Source organism: Stenella coeruleoalba (assembly GCF_951394435.1).
Source record: "Stenella coeruleoalba genome assembly, chromosome: 4".
Lineage (NCBI taxonomy): Eukaryota > Metazoa > Chordata > Mammalia > Artiodactyla > Delphinidae > Stenella > Stenella coeruleoalba.
In genome coordinates, this window is record NC_137149.1 from 45879112 (window position 1) to 45892706 (window position 13595).

Below are 13595 nucleotides of genomic sequence, written 5' to 3' on the forward strand. Positions count from 1 at the left end.
TTTCTTTGATTATTTTCTCACTTTCTGGCAATGGAAGATGCTCCAGATTAATACTGTGTAATTCCTGACCTAGCCCTTGGACCAGTCATTTCTCCAAAGAGCTCTGACTCCTTTTCTGGAGAATTATATAAGAAACCAAGATCAAGGTACTCTGATTTTGTCTCATGTTTTGTTTCCTGAGTTGGATAGCCAGCCATGTCGATACCACATCAAACTTCTTTCCACTTATTATATTTTTCACTCCTGCCTAGGACTGTATTTGTGCTTTGTTCTTTGTATGTGATTTAATGGCACTACTATAGCCAAAACCTGAACTGGATATAATGTCAGTGCCCTATTTCTTGCCCTACACCACTGCCCATGCTGAGCCTTACCAACAAAACTAGGCTGGCTTCCCCATTCTTGACTATATCTTCCTGAGTTTCATCCATTTTTTCCCTCAGTTCATTTGTCTTCTCTATAAGTCCAAATTATGACTGAGTTCCAACAGCTTCAAGTTAGAGCCCTTCTGTACAGTAACAAGCAGTAATGTCATCATTATGGGGCCTGGCTACAGGTAGAGGATTTTGGAAAAGATACACAGATAAAGTTATTCTGCAAACACAACCATTAAGAAAGTCCTTACTGATAGCTTTGACCCAATTTATAGGAATTATAGATCTATGCACTAGTTGTTTCTCTAGGCATGGGAAGTTCTCTGAATAATAGTGTTTTCTAAAGGTTGAAACAAAATTTGAAGCAGCAAATCAAAATAATAGGTTAGTTGATAATGCTCTTAAAATTTTTGGTTTACTTTTCTTCTGTTATAACTTCATATGAATTATAGTCAGTAGATTTAAAAAATTAAATACATCCAATAAGAGTGATGATGCCCAATGGAAACTTAAAATTCATTCAAGGATTAAATTATTACCAACATGCCCTTTGAGAAGTTTCATGAAGTATTAAGTGACACAGCTAATGTTTTTGTGGATGGCTATCAGAACAGGGCAGCTCTCAGTTGTCTTTTTGGTTCACGTAATGAAAAAATTAATGCATCCTATCCTTTACCATAAGATTATTTACCTGGAATTCTCTATAGTTTAAGAAGCTGCAGTAACAAAATTTTTCAAAGTCACTTAAGACTTTCCCCTTGAATATATTTATTAGCCATCATTTTGTTCCAAATTTTTTTCTTTCCTTTTCTAAAAAGAGGTATATTGATTTTGCCTAAATCAGTCAACTTTAGTGAAAAGAAAGGTGACCATACACATATGACATGCACAGTGGTTGTCTCACAGAAGGGCATACTTCAGTTAAGTGCCATTGCTGAAATTAGGTCAAGATATTCAAAATGCAATGATATAATCTAGTTCCTTATTTAATAAATTAGACATTTCAAATAATAGTCATAACTCAATTTTAAAAGAGATAATTTACTTTTATTTGCTGGGTCTTTGGTATTTTCCTCCTCCTCTCGGGTAACCACAATGATGAACTCTGGTTACATTTCAATAGATATATTTTACATAGTGCCTGTAGTGGCCCATAGGAAGAATGTACAGAAGCAGAAAACATAAGGTGATGAAATGAAGATTTCATCTCTTCCAAAATTATAAAGAAGTTTCTCACTAAGTTGTTTGAATACAAACGGTGGTTAGTACCATGAGTTCAGATTCCAATTCAGATTCCCAATCTAGTCCCCTTCACTTACCAGCTTTGTGACTTTGGGCAAGTTACTTAACCTCTCATCTAGCAAATCCATTTGCAAATGCAAGTAGTTTCATAGGATTGTGTTATCCTTTATAGGAGCTTAAATGAAAAGCATTTACCACAGGCCCAGTACATAGAAAGTGTTCAGTTCAGATGAGGTATGATGATTAATTTTTTTTTTTTTTTTTTTGCAGTACGCGGGCCTCTCACTGTTGTGGCCTCTCCCGTTGCGGAGCATAGGCTCCGGACGCGCAGGCTCAGCGGCCATGGCTCACGGGCCTAGTCGCTCCGCGGCATGTGGGATCTTCCCAGACCAGGGCACGAACCCATGTCCCCTGCATCGGCAGACGGACTCTCAACCACTGCGCCACCAGGAAAGCCCAATGATTAATTTTATATGTCAATTTTACTGGGCCGCCAGGTGCTCAGATATTTAGTCAAATATTTTTCTAAGTATCTCTGATTTTGGATGAGACTAACATTTAAATAGGTAGTAAAATAGGTTGCCCTCCCCAATGTGACTGGGCCTCATCCAGTCAGTTGAGAGCCTGAATAAGACAAAATGCTTGACCCTCCCCCCAAGTAAAATAAAATTCTTCCTACTTGGTACATCCTGCATTTGAACCCTAACTGAAACATCAGCCTTTCCTGGGTCTCTAGCCTGTCTGCTTTTGGACAAGAACTATACCATCCACTCTCCTGGTTGCAGCCCTTTGGACTCAGACTGAATCTGCACCATTAGCTCTCCTGGGTCTCCATCTTGCAGACTTACTCTGTCGATCTTGGTACTTTTCAGCCTCCATAATCATGTGAGCAAATTTCTCAGAATAAATCTCTTAAAGGGTAAAATAGAGGGGGAAAAAAATGCTTAGGTTTTAAAAAAGTCCAAGTGTGCTAATTTCTATGATGTTCCCTTCAGTTGTCATTCTTCCCTCCTATGTTGACCTGTCAGTGTCACACAGTCATTAAAGTGCAGGCAGTGTTGGTGTAAATTTATAATTGGCATAATCCTTATTGCTGACATGTCAATATTTAACTTGCATTAACCTTTCCTTTGAGGCTGACAAATTGTGCATCTGTGGCTTGTTCAGTCTAATTTTTCATGTCATTGCCTTGCAAAGCATACAGATTTATAATGTCACTGTGTGATGGATGCAGGTCTCTCCTCTGCCTTGGAGAAGGGTTTCAACCCACTTAGATGATCCATTGGTTTATTTATTTATTTTCACTTCCACCCACCACCTATTTTAACAGGCTGTCAGTGAATTTACTTCCCCAAGGCCCATAGTTTGAGGACGAACGGAGGGGTACCCCTGTCAGGAGTCATTAACATGCTGCTGCTAAGGCACCTACACATTGTTCTGGCCTGTCTCACGCAGAGCAGCCTTCATCTGTGTGTGCATGTTGTCGCTAAGAATTTGTTGACAGAAAATGAAGACGGGTGAAAGAAAATTAGGTCAGAGTAGTGTGTGGGAGACCAAGTGACGTTCTTGTCAGTTTTACCTAATCTCCTAGAACAGAGCGACCAGAGTTATAATTTCTCTAGGATGTGGGCAGCTGAGACTTAAACTCAATCATTTCTGTCTTTTTTTAAAAAAATTTAATGTTATTCCCTTTCCCCACTCCCCACAGGCTTTGACTGAGAAAAGTGGACAAGTATCCAAGAATTCTTATTTGAAACTCTTGGACCTGAATGCTAAGGATTTGGGACTAAAGGGGATTTGGAGGGCTGAGTCATCCCATAGGTGTTCAAAGACAGGTTTATGTAAAGATCAAAAAGGATGGCTTGCGAGCAAACATTTCCTCCAAGTTTCACAATACTATATAATGCTAAGCCACTCTCTCCACTTCACTGGACTATTTTAGAACAGTGGAGTTATCCAATCTTCCTCCAGCAAGTCTAGTACCTTTATTTAAAGCTATCTAGGATAAAGATGGGATATACCCAGACCGTATATTTAGGAATGGATAGTTATTTTAATTTACATTTTATAGAATGTTTGAAGAAAACCCAAAGGAACTGACACTGAAATTTCATCTCAGTTCAGCAAAGTATTATTTACACAAGCGCTATTAAAATGGAGCAATCATTGGTCTATTTCTTAGATCCTCAATTAAATTCTCACATATTTAGAATATCTTGAATGATTTATGGAAATTAAAATGGTTAATACCTGTGCTTGAAATAACGCTCCTTCTATCCTTCTAATTGATCACTTGCATGTGGGTCTTAAGAACCCCAAAGCAAAACTGATATCATGTCTTTAATTATTGCATAAAATGTTAGTTTTGTACCTCAATTTCCAAGCAACCACACATCACATAAACAAAGCTAATAAAGTCAAAGGCACAAAGAGTGGCCCCAGATTAATCCTTGTCAATGCTAAGACTATGTCAACAATCATATTTACAGTTAGGTTTTATTTTATCGTAATGAATCATGATACATTTATTTACCAAACAGAGACAGCCATTCCAAGCAAGGAAGAAAACACATAAACAAATTAGAACTATATTATGTTTTTATTCTTTTTCCCTTAGTCATGAAATCTGCTCTTCAAGCATTAACACTAGTGTCTATGGAAGCCCAATACATAAAATAGGTAAAAACAGAAAAACTTTAGCTGTAGTAAGGACTATGTTCTAAGCCCAACTTGCAAACATGCCCTGTGTCCAACCAAGTTCTTCCACGGTCTCTATATCATGCAGAATTTTAAAACTCCGAATTCCATAAGTGAGAAATTTGTGACTAGAGAATGTTGAGTTGCCTGATATGTACTTTAACTAGCAGAACTAGAACTAGAAATCAGATCTCCTAACTTCTAATCTATTAGTATTTTCAGTAGAACAGGTCAGGAAACTTTCATGCTGTCACAATTTCTTTTATTTATTCAACCCAAAATTTAATATGCATCTTTTATGTATTAGACACTATTCTAGGGGCCAAGGATATGAAAATTTTCAATAGAAAATTCTTACCTTCATACAGTTTACATTTTAGTAAAAGAAACAAGCAATAAATACATCATTATGCAATATAATGTTGATGCTTTATAACACAGTAAGAAAAATGGAAAAGGTAACAAGGCATGTAACTTTTTGATAAGGTTGCAAAGGAAGGCGTTTCAGAAGCAGAAGTATTTGAGGAGAAACTTGAATGGGATAAGAGAATGAGTTGTGGGGAGAATATTTAAGGCATAATGAATAACTGATGCAAATGTCCTCAGTTAGGTGTGTTTTGGGCACACTTAAGAGCAGCCAAAAGGGTAGAGGGTCTAGAATGCAATGAGTCAGGGGTGAGGAGTAGGGAGGAGACTAGATTGGAGAGGGAGCTCTGGAGGTCATGGAGATAATTTCAGATTTATTTGAATCTGTTGGAAAACCATTTGATAGTTTGAATTCAGTCTGTGGCACGTTGTGGCTTTCGTTCTTGAAAATAATTATTCTCTACTTTCATTCTTCTGCCATGTAGCTGTTCAGTTTTCCCAGCAGCACTAATTGAAGAGACTGTCTTTTCTCCATTGTGTATCTCTCTACTGGATAAAGGATGAAACATAGGGAAGTAAAATCAGAAACACTTATATGTACTAACAAAGAATAATGCTACATTTTTAGTGTTTATATAATATCTTCTCCCTAAAGTCATTCTACACAGTTAATTGAATTCCTACAATTATTCTGAGATATAAGAAAACACACAGTATTAATTCCATTTAACAGATTGGAAGCTGAGCTTGTAAAGTAAGACATCAAGTAGTCATATTTCAAGAACAGAGCTTTATCAACCACACAATAATGACTATTTTACACTGCATTGGAGGGTGGGGGAGGTAGGCAAGAGAGAGCGATAAGCTTCTACTTAGAAGAGAAAGGGAAGATCAGTTGCTTTTTAATTCATTCAGTACTTATTTATCATATATCATGTGTCAGGCACTGCATTAGGCACTGGGGATACAGAGGTGGAAAAAGTCAATTCCTGACCTAACAAAGTCTGCTCTAGGATATAATAATGACCTTTAGTCTTTTTGCCTTTTATTACATGCTTGCCAATTTAGAAGTAGCTCATGCTTCAATCTCCTAATAATCCATAGATAATGAAATTAAAGAGCAGAAAAACTAAACTATTTATACAAGGTCACTCAGTGTGCAATTTGTGAGTTTCAGGAGGATTCAAGCCCAGGTTTAATCCCAAAGTCTGTTCTCTTAACCATATGCTTCTTCACCTCTTTTAAACACTCTACATGTTTAAATGTCTCTTGCATTGCTCCCTCAGTTTTTGTTTTGGTTTATAGTTATTTTATTATCTTGCTGCTTCTTTATTAATTACACAGATCTCAATTAATGTTTAGCATATTTAATTTACTATCACTCTAGCTACAAAGTATTTGTGCATTGTAATAATTTTTCCTTTTTTTAATTTCAAAATAAGTATATTTTCCCCCTTGATAAACCTTTATAAAATATCCAAACAATTCAGGGACCATGAAAGACTCTCTTTAATCCCATGTCCACTTCTTAAGGCACATCATCATAGAATATTAAAATATACTCCCTCAGTTTTTTAAAATTTCTTTTCTTATTTTTTGCTTATCTTGGCATGTGAACTGTTGACACCTATCAAATGAGTTGGTAGATACAGAACTTCAATGGCCTCGAGCTCATGTAGGTAAATGAGATACAGAGCACTGCATATACTGAGTATACTGAGCAGTCATCAAAGCCAAAATCATACACACACATACACACACACTGGTGTATTGTTAATAGCACTGCCCAAATCAATAGCTTTTCTTCAATTTCATAGGTAGTCCTTTTCTCACAATCTCCTGCTTCTGTGTCTCCAGAAGTTTTAGAAAACCTGAGAGTAAAATAATGTCAGTTCCTCAGTTCTCTAGTTTTCCAAAGTACACAGAGGATACATTAGTATACACTGGCAGGACAAAGTTAAGTTTCAAATTTAATCAGAGTCTTCATAACTCAGAGTATGTAACTTCCCTTCTCACCAGCAAGGACTGGGCTGTTGAGAATTCTATATGGCTTTTGGGAGACACGCATTTAAGAACATAAACTCTGGTAGGTCTGTGTCTTTATTCCTGTCTTACCCCTAGGTTCCTCATGACATTTTTTTTGGACTTGAGGATATAGGGAGGGGGAAGGGTAAGCTGTGACAAAGCGAGAGAGAGGCATGGACATATATACACTACCAAACGTAAGGTAGATAGCTAGTGGGAAGCAGCCGCATAGCACAGGGAGATCAGCTCAGTGCTTTGTGACCGCCTGGAGGGGTGGGATAGGGAGGGTGGGAGGGAGGGAGACGCAGGAGGGAAGAGATAGGGGGACATAGGTATATGTATAACTGATTCACTTTGTTATAAAGCAGAAATTAACACACCATTGTAAAGCAATTATACTCCAATAAAAATGTAAAAAAAAAAAAAGAACATAAACTCTGAACGTGAGTTTAAATGCCAGGTACACTGCTTGTGGGTAAACAATTTAACATTACTGTGCTTCACTTTCATCATTGGTCAATAGAAATAATAATAGTGACTACCTTACAAAGTTGTTTTGAAAACTTAGTGAGTTAATAAAGGGAAATAGTAAGTGCTGTTTAAGCGATTACTATTATTTAATCTCAAACCTCAAAGGTCTCGTCAAAAAATTGAGTTGTTTTGGTCATGGAAATTTTTTTTTAACATTTTTATTGGAGTATAATTGCTTTACACTGGTGTGTTAGTTTCTGCTCTATAACAAAGTGAATCAGCTGTACATATACATATATCCCCATATCTCCTCCCTCTTGCGTCTCCCTCCCACTATCCCTATACCACCCCGCTAGGTTGTCAAAAAGCACGGAGTTTATCTCCCTGTGCTATGTGGCTGCTTCCCACTAGCTATCTATTTTACATTTAGTAGTGTATATATGTCCATGCTACTCTCTCACTTCGTCCCAGATTATGCTTCCCCCTCCCCATGTCCTCAAGCCCACTCTCTAAGTCTTCGTCTTTATGCCTGTCCTGCCCCTAGGTTCTTCAGAACCATTTTCCTTTTCTTTTCTTTTTTTTTAGATTCCATATATATGTGCTAGCAAACGTTATTTGTTTTTCTCTTTGTGACTCACTTCACCATATATGACAGTCTCTAGGCCCATCCACCTCACTACAAATAACTCAATTTCATTTCTATATATGGCTGAGTAATATTCCATTGTATATATGTGCCACATCTTTATTCATCTGTCGATGGACACTTACGGTGCTTCCATGTCCAGACTATGGTAAACAGAGCTGCAATGAACATTGGGGTATATGACTATTTTTGAATTATGGTTTTCTCAGGGTATATGCCCAGTAGTAGGATTTTTGGGTTGTATGGTAGTTCTATTTTTAGTTTTTTAAGGATCCTCCATACTGTTCTCCATAGTGGCTGTATCAATTTACATTCCCACCAACAGTGCAAGAGTGTTCACTTTTCTCCACACCGTCTCCAGCATTTATTGTTTCTGAGAAACATATATGTGTGTGTATGTGTGTGTGTGTGTGTGTGTGTGTGTGTGTGTGTGTGTGTGTGTGTGTATATATATGTAGAGAGAGAGAGAAGTTGATCTAAGGAGATTGGGAGTCAGGGAAGAATTGTTTTTTGTTTGTTTGTATCTTTTTTATATGGAGATATGAGTGATCCAGTAGACAGGGATATGTTATGATGCAGGAAAGGGAGGGGCACTTTCAAGAGTGATTCTTTGAGTAAGGGTGCTTCACACAGGTGGTTTAATTGCCTTTAGGAGTACAGTGAGTTCATCCATCAGAATAGGAGGGGAGTAAGAGCAATGGGCCAGGCTGGTAGCTTGATCATAGGATTCTGTGCAAGTCCTCTTCAGATTTTCTCTATGTTTTCTGAATTATGAGGCAGTCAAAAATTGAGAAGGAGAGAGCATGTGCTGGAGGATTGGAGATTTAACACCCTCTTGATACACAGGAGACTGAAGGACAGGAAAATTAACCAGTGCTAAACAGCTACCTCCTTTGAATAGTCACGGATGTAAAATGAGATATATTAGTACACATATGCATTTTTCTCCAATCACATTCAGCTGCTCCTATGCAGGTATTGACTGTGGAGAGGAATTGGAATTTAATGAGGGTTAGGGGCTCATCAGATGAAGAAAAGAGGGGAAATGGAGTTGAAGGCCTATGTAAAGTATTGCTTTTATTGATGAATTATGAAGGGAGAAGTAAAGGAGATAAGGAACAATGAGAAAGTAGACTGGCGATTTCAAGTGGGTATAGAAATCGATGGCGACAAACAAGCCAGAGGAAGAGAAATGGAAATATAGGAGGTGATAGTTGAAGAATGAAATCATTAAAATTTAAGTGTGGAGAGGTCAAAATTATTGGTAACATCTGGGTTATGAGCATGAGAATAGATGACTATTCCCCTTACATTCCTTAAAGCATTTAAAATTTCACAATCTTCATAGAATTTCAAGTCCTATAAGAATTGGTTGGGCAGCTTTTTTCTTAAAATTTTTTTTTGCACAGTGCTTTTTAAGAATTTTTCAAATTTCAGTATAAAAATTGTCACTTTTCCAATCAGTCAAGAGATTCATTATTCAGTATGGTAGTCAATGGCAACACGTGGCTACCTAAATTTTAATTTTAATTGATTAAAATTAAATACAATTTAAAATTCACTTCACCAGTCTCATTAACCACATTTGAAAATCTCCAGAACCACATGTGGCTAATCACTACTCTTTTGGACCATGCAAATAAGAAAAATTTTTATCATCATAGAAAGTTCTATTGAATAATGTTATTCTAAAGTTTTGCTTCATATTATTCCAATGTTAAACAATTCTGGTACAGAAAAGAAATTAAATTTTGCCTTGTAACCACCTGATCAGTTTTGCTAGACACAGAAATTATCTGACAACTACTATGTTACCACAACTGCTTAGATACCATATGTTTTATGGCATCTATGAAATAGGTAGATCATTGCCATGGCTACTGAATTACATAATATGAGCTAATGAGAAGTAACTCACTGGTAAAAGGCAACACAAAAGATGTGTTTGATTAAAGCCACTGTTTTCCATATGTTCTCTTTTGTCAAAGATCCTAGTTATTTTGGAGTATGGGGAGTTTGTGATTCAAGCCACTAACCCTTATTATGATGGTGTGCCCCTCTAACCTTCAAATCAAACCCATGACATGGCTCAAAATGGGGACTAATATACAGATGGGGAAAACCAATGATTCTTTTAAAACCTTGAAGCTAGCAATTTACTTCCAGGCTTACTTCTTTTGGAAGAAAATGGATGAACAAATAAGCAATCATTTTCTCTTGAGTGAAGGTAAGGTCAGCTAAACATCTGCTTTATTCTAGCCACGTGGCACAATTTTCAGAGGAAATTACTATGGCTGTAACCAGAATGTCAGAAAGGCTCACTGTTCAGCTTCAGTGGATGTTGCGCTCATTTGATGGAATTTTGCTTTCTGTGGCATCTAAACATATATTAAAAACACACACCAGAGACGGAAAGGGAAGGGAAGATCAAGAGCTAGGAAATAAATATGGATGAACTCTTACTCTGTATCATATCTGCATGGGATGGTTAAATTATATCAGGTCGCTTAATGTTCACACCAATTATTTGGTGTATGTTTTGTTTTCAAAACAGTTTTACAGATGAAGGTACTCAGAAACATTAAGATCAAGTAACTAGCTCATGTTCTCAGAATTGATGATGGCTGGAGGATGGAGATCTTCCTGGCTCTAAAAAGCTGTCATTATGTATAACAAAGTTAAATATCACTTGCTGAATTTTCTGAGTATCTCTGGGAATACTGAGTAGATTGCTTCATTTGACCATTTAGACAAAGAATCAACCACATTAGAAATGTTGTGAAAATGCAATAAGAAGGGACATGTACAGAGAAATGCCAGTGAGGGAGGAATCAAAGGTTTATACTCCTAGTCATGTATCAGATTGTTTTCCTTAAAAAAAGAATTTTTTGGAAATTCTATTTAATTTGATGGGTTAGATATTTTAACCAACATTTTGATAAATTATAACCTCTCAGGGAGGTTAAGGCAAAATACAGTTACACTAAATGAGTACCTACTGCTATAAAATGGTTTTAGAATAGAATCAACTCTGTCAACTTCTATAACTGTTAAAAAATTCCTTATATAACAATTGTTACTTGTTTTTTGCAAAAAAAATCCTTATATAACAATTGTTACTTGTTTTTTTCCCTATCAGTCTAACTAAAGTTTTGTCAGTTTTGTTCTTTTCAAATAAAAAACTTTTGTTTGTAGATTTTTGTCTACTATTTTTCTATCCTATATTTCACTCCTTTCTATCTCATCTTTTAAAAATTTTCTTCCTTCTGATTGCTTTGACTTCAATTTGCTCTTAGTTTCTAGTTTCTTGAGTCTGAAGTTTAGGCTATTGATCTGAGATATTTCTTCCTTTTAGATGTGGACATTTACAGTTATAAGTTTCCCTCCAAGTTCTGTTTTAGCTGGACTCCATACATTTGGTATATTGTAATTTCTTCTTTGACTATTGATCATTTAGGAGTGTAATGTTTAATTTCCATATATTTGTGAATTTCTGAAATTTCTTTCTGTTATTTATTTCTGTCTTATTCCATTGTGGTCAGAGCACATAAAAACTATTCCAAAACACAGAAGAGGCAGAAATACTCCACAACTCTTTTTATCAAGCCAGTATAAGTTTGATACCAAAAACAGGAAAAGATATCACAGGAAAACTACAATCCATTTTTGTTATGAATATAATATAAATATCCTTAATACACCAAATATAGCAACATATAACAGTGATAATATATTATAATAAGTTAGGGTTTATACCAAGAATTCAAGGTTGGTAAAACATTAAAAAAGTGGGGCAGTGTAATATGGTATATTAACAGAATCAAGGCCAAAAACAAGATGATCATCTAAATAGATGCAAGAAATCATTTTACAATATCCAAAACCTTTCATAATAAAAACACCCAACAGATTATGAATAGAAGAAAATTCCCACAATCTGATAAAGACCGTCTTTAAAAACACCACAGCTAACATTACACTTAATGGTGAAAGTCTAAATGCTGTCCCCTAATGTCAGGAACAAGACAAAGATGTCTGCTGTGGTCACTTCAGAAATATATGGGAGGTTATAGGTAAGGCAATTAGACAAAAATGAAATAAAAGACATTCAGATTTGAAAAGAAGTAAAACTATTTCTATTCACAGATGACACATCTAGTATATAGGAAATCCTAAGAAATGATCATAGATCTAAATGTAACCGCTAAAACTATAAAACACTTAAAACACAGGAATAAGTCTTTTGGCATTGGATTTGGTAGTTCTTTCTCAGATATGACACCAAAAGCACAAGCAACAAAAGAAAAAAATAAATCAGACTTTATCAAAATTAATAATTTTCAAATTCACAGAACACTATCAAGAAAATTAAAAGACAACCACAGAATTGTAGAAAATATTTACAAATTACATATCTGATAAGTATCTAGTATCCTTATTATACAAAAAATTATTATAGATGCACAAATAACCCGGTTAAAAAATGAACAAAAGATTTGAATACATATTTTTCCAAAGAAGATACAAAATAACAATAAACACATAAAAAGATGCTCAAAATTATTAGCCATTAAGAAAATACAAAACAAAACCACAATGAGATATCACTTCTTACCCAGTAGGAAATCTATTGGACGATTCATACATTCCTGGTGAGGATGTATAGTAGTGCAGCTGTTTGATAAACAGTTTGGCATTTCCTCTAAAATGATAAAAATAGTTTCCATATGACTCAGATATTCCATTTTTAGATGTATACTCAATAAAATTGGAAACATATGTCCACACAAAAACTTACATGAATGTTCATATCAGCATTGCTCCTATTAGCTAAAAATGGAAGCAACTCAAAAGTCCATCAACTGATTAATAAATAAGCGAAATGTGGCATATGTACAACGGAATATTATTTGACCATAAAAAAGAATGAAAGACTGATAGATACAAAAACAGGTATAAACCTTGAAATATTATGCTAAATGAAAGAAGCCAGACAGAAAGGCCACTTATTATATGACATCATTTATATGAACTGTCCAGAATAGGTAAATGTAAAGTAAGATTCATTAGATTAGTAATTATCAGGGACTGTGGGAAAGAAAAATGAGGATTAACTACTAAAGAATACAGTGTTTCTTTTGGAGTGATGAAAATATTCTAAAGTTAGATGGTGAAGATCCTTGCACAATTCTGTGGATATACTAATTTACCTCTGAACTATATAGGATAAATTTATAAGGTTAAATAAATTTTATTCCAATAAAGATGCTACTAAAAATAGAAGAAGTTTGAGCTCATACTTTTTGTCAAGCGATAATTTCCTGACAAATCCCTACTGGAACTTTCTGCAGGAATCAGTTCAAAATACCCTCCTTCTTTGTGTATACTTCTTCCAACACTCAGCATTGGTTCTCTCACCTTTATGAGCTAATTTTTATTGCACTTGTCAAAGTATAAAACTATTAGTTTTTCATAGGTTCATTGACCCTCCTGGAGGTTGGGAGTTATATTTCATGAGTATTACTATCACAGAATCCACATTTTGCATGTTGAATACATGAATGGAGATGGGGACTATAGGGAAGGTACAGATGAAACAAAAAGAATAGTTTCTTAACAGGACAGGCAACAAGAGACTTTGATGTCATATATGCAGATATAAAATGAAGCATGATAAATCCAGCAAGTTTGATTACTAATCAGTGAGTAAGGCTATTGAATGTCCAGGTGAAAAATAACAGATAAGATCAGAATTTAAAGGACATCAAAGGAAT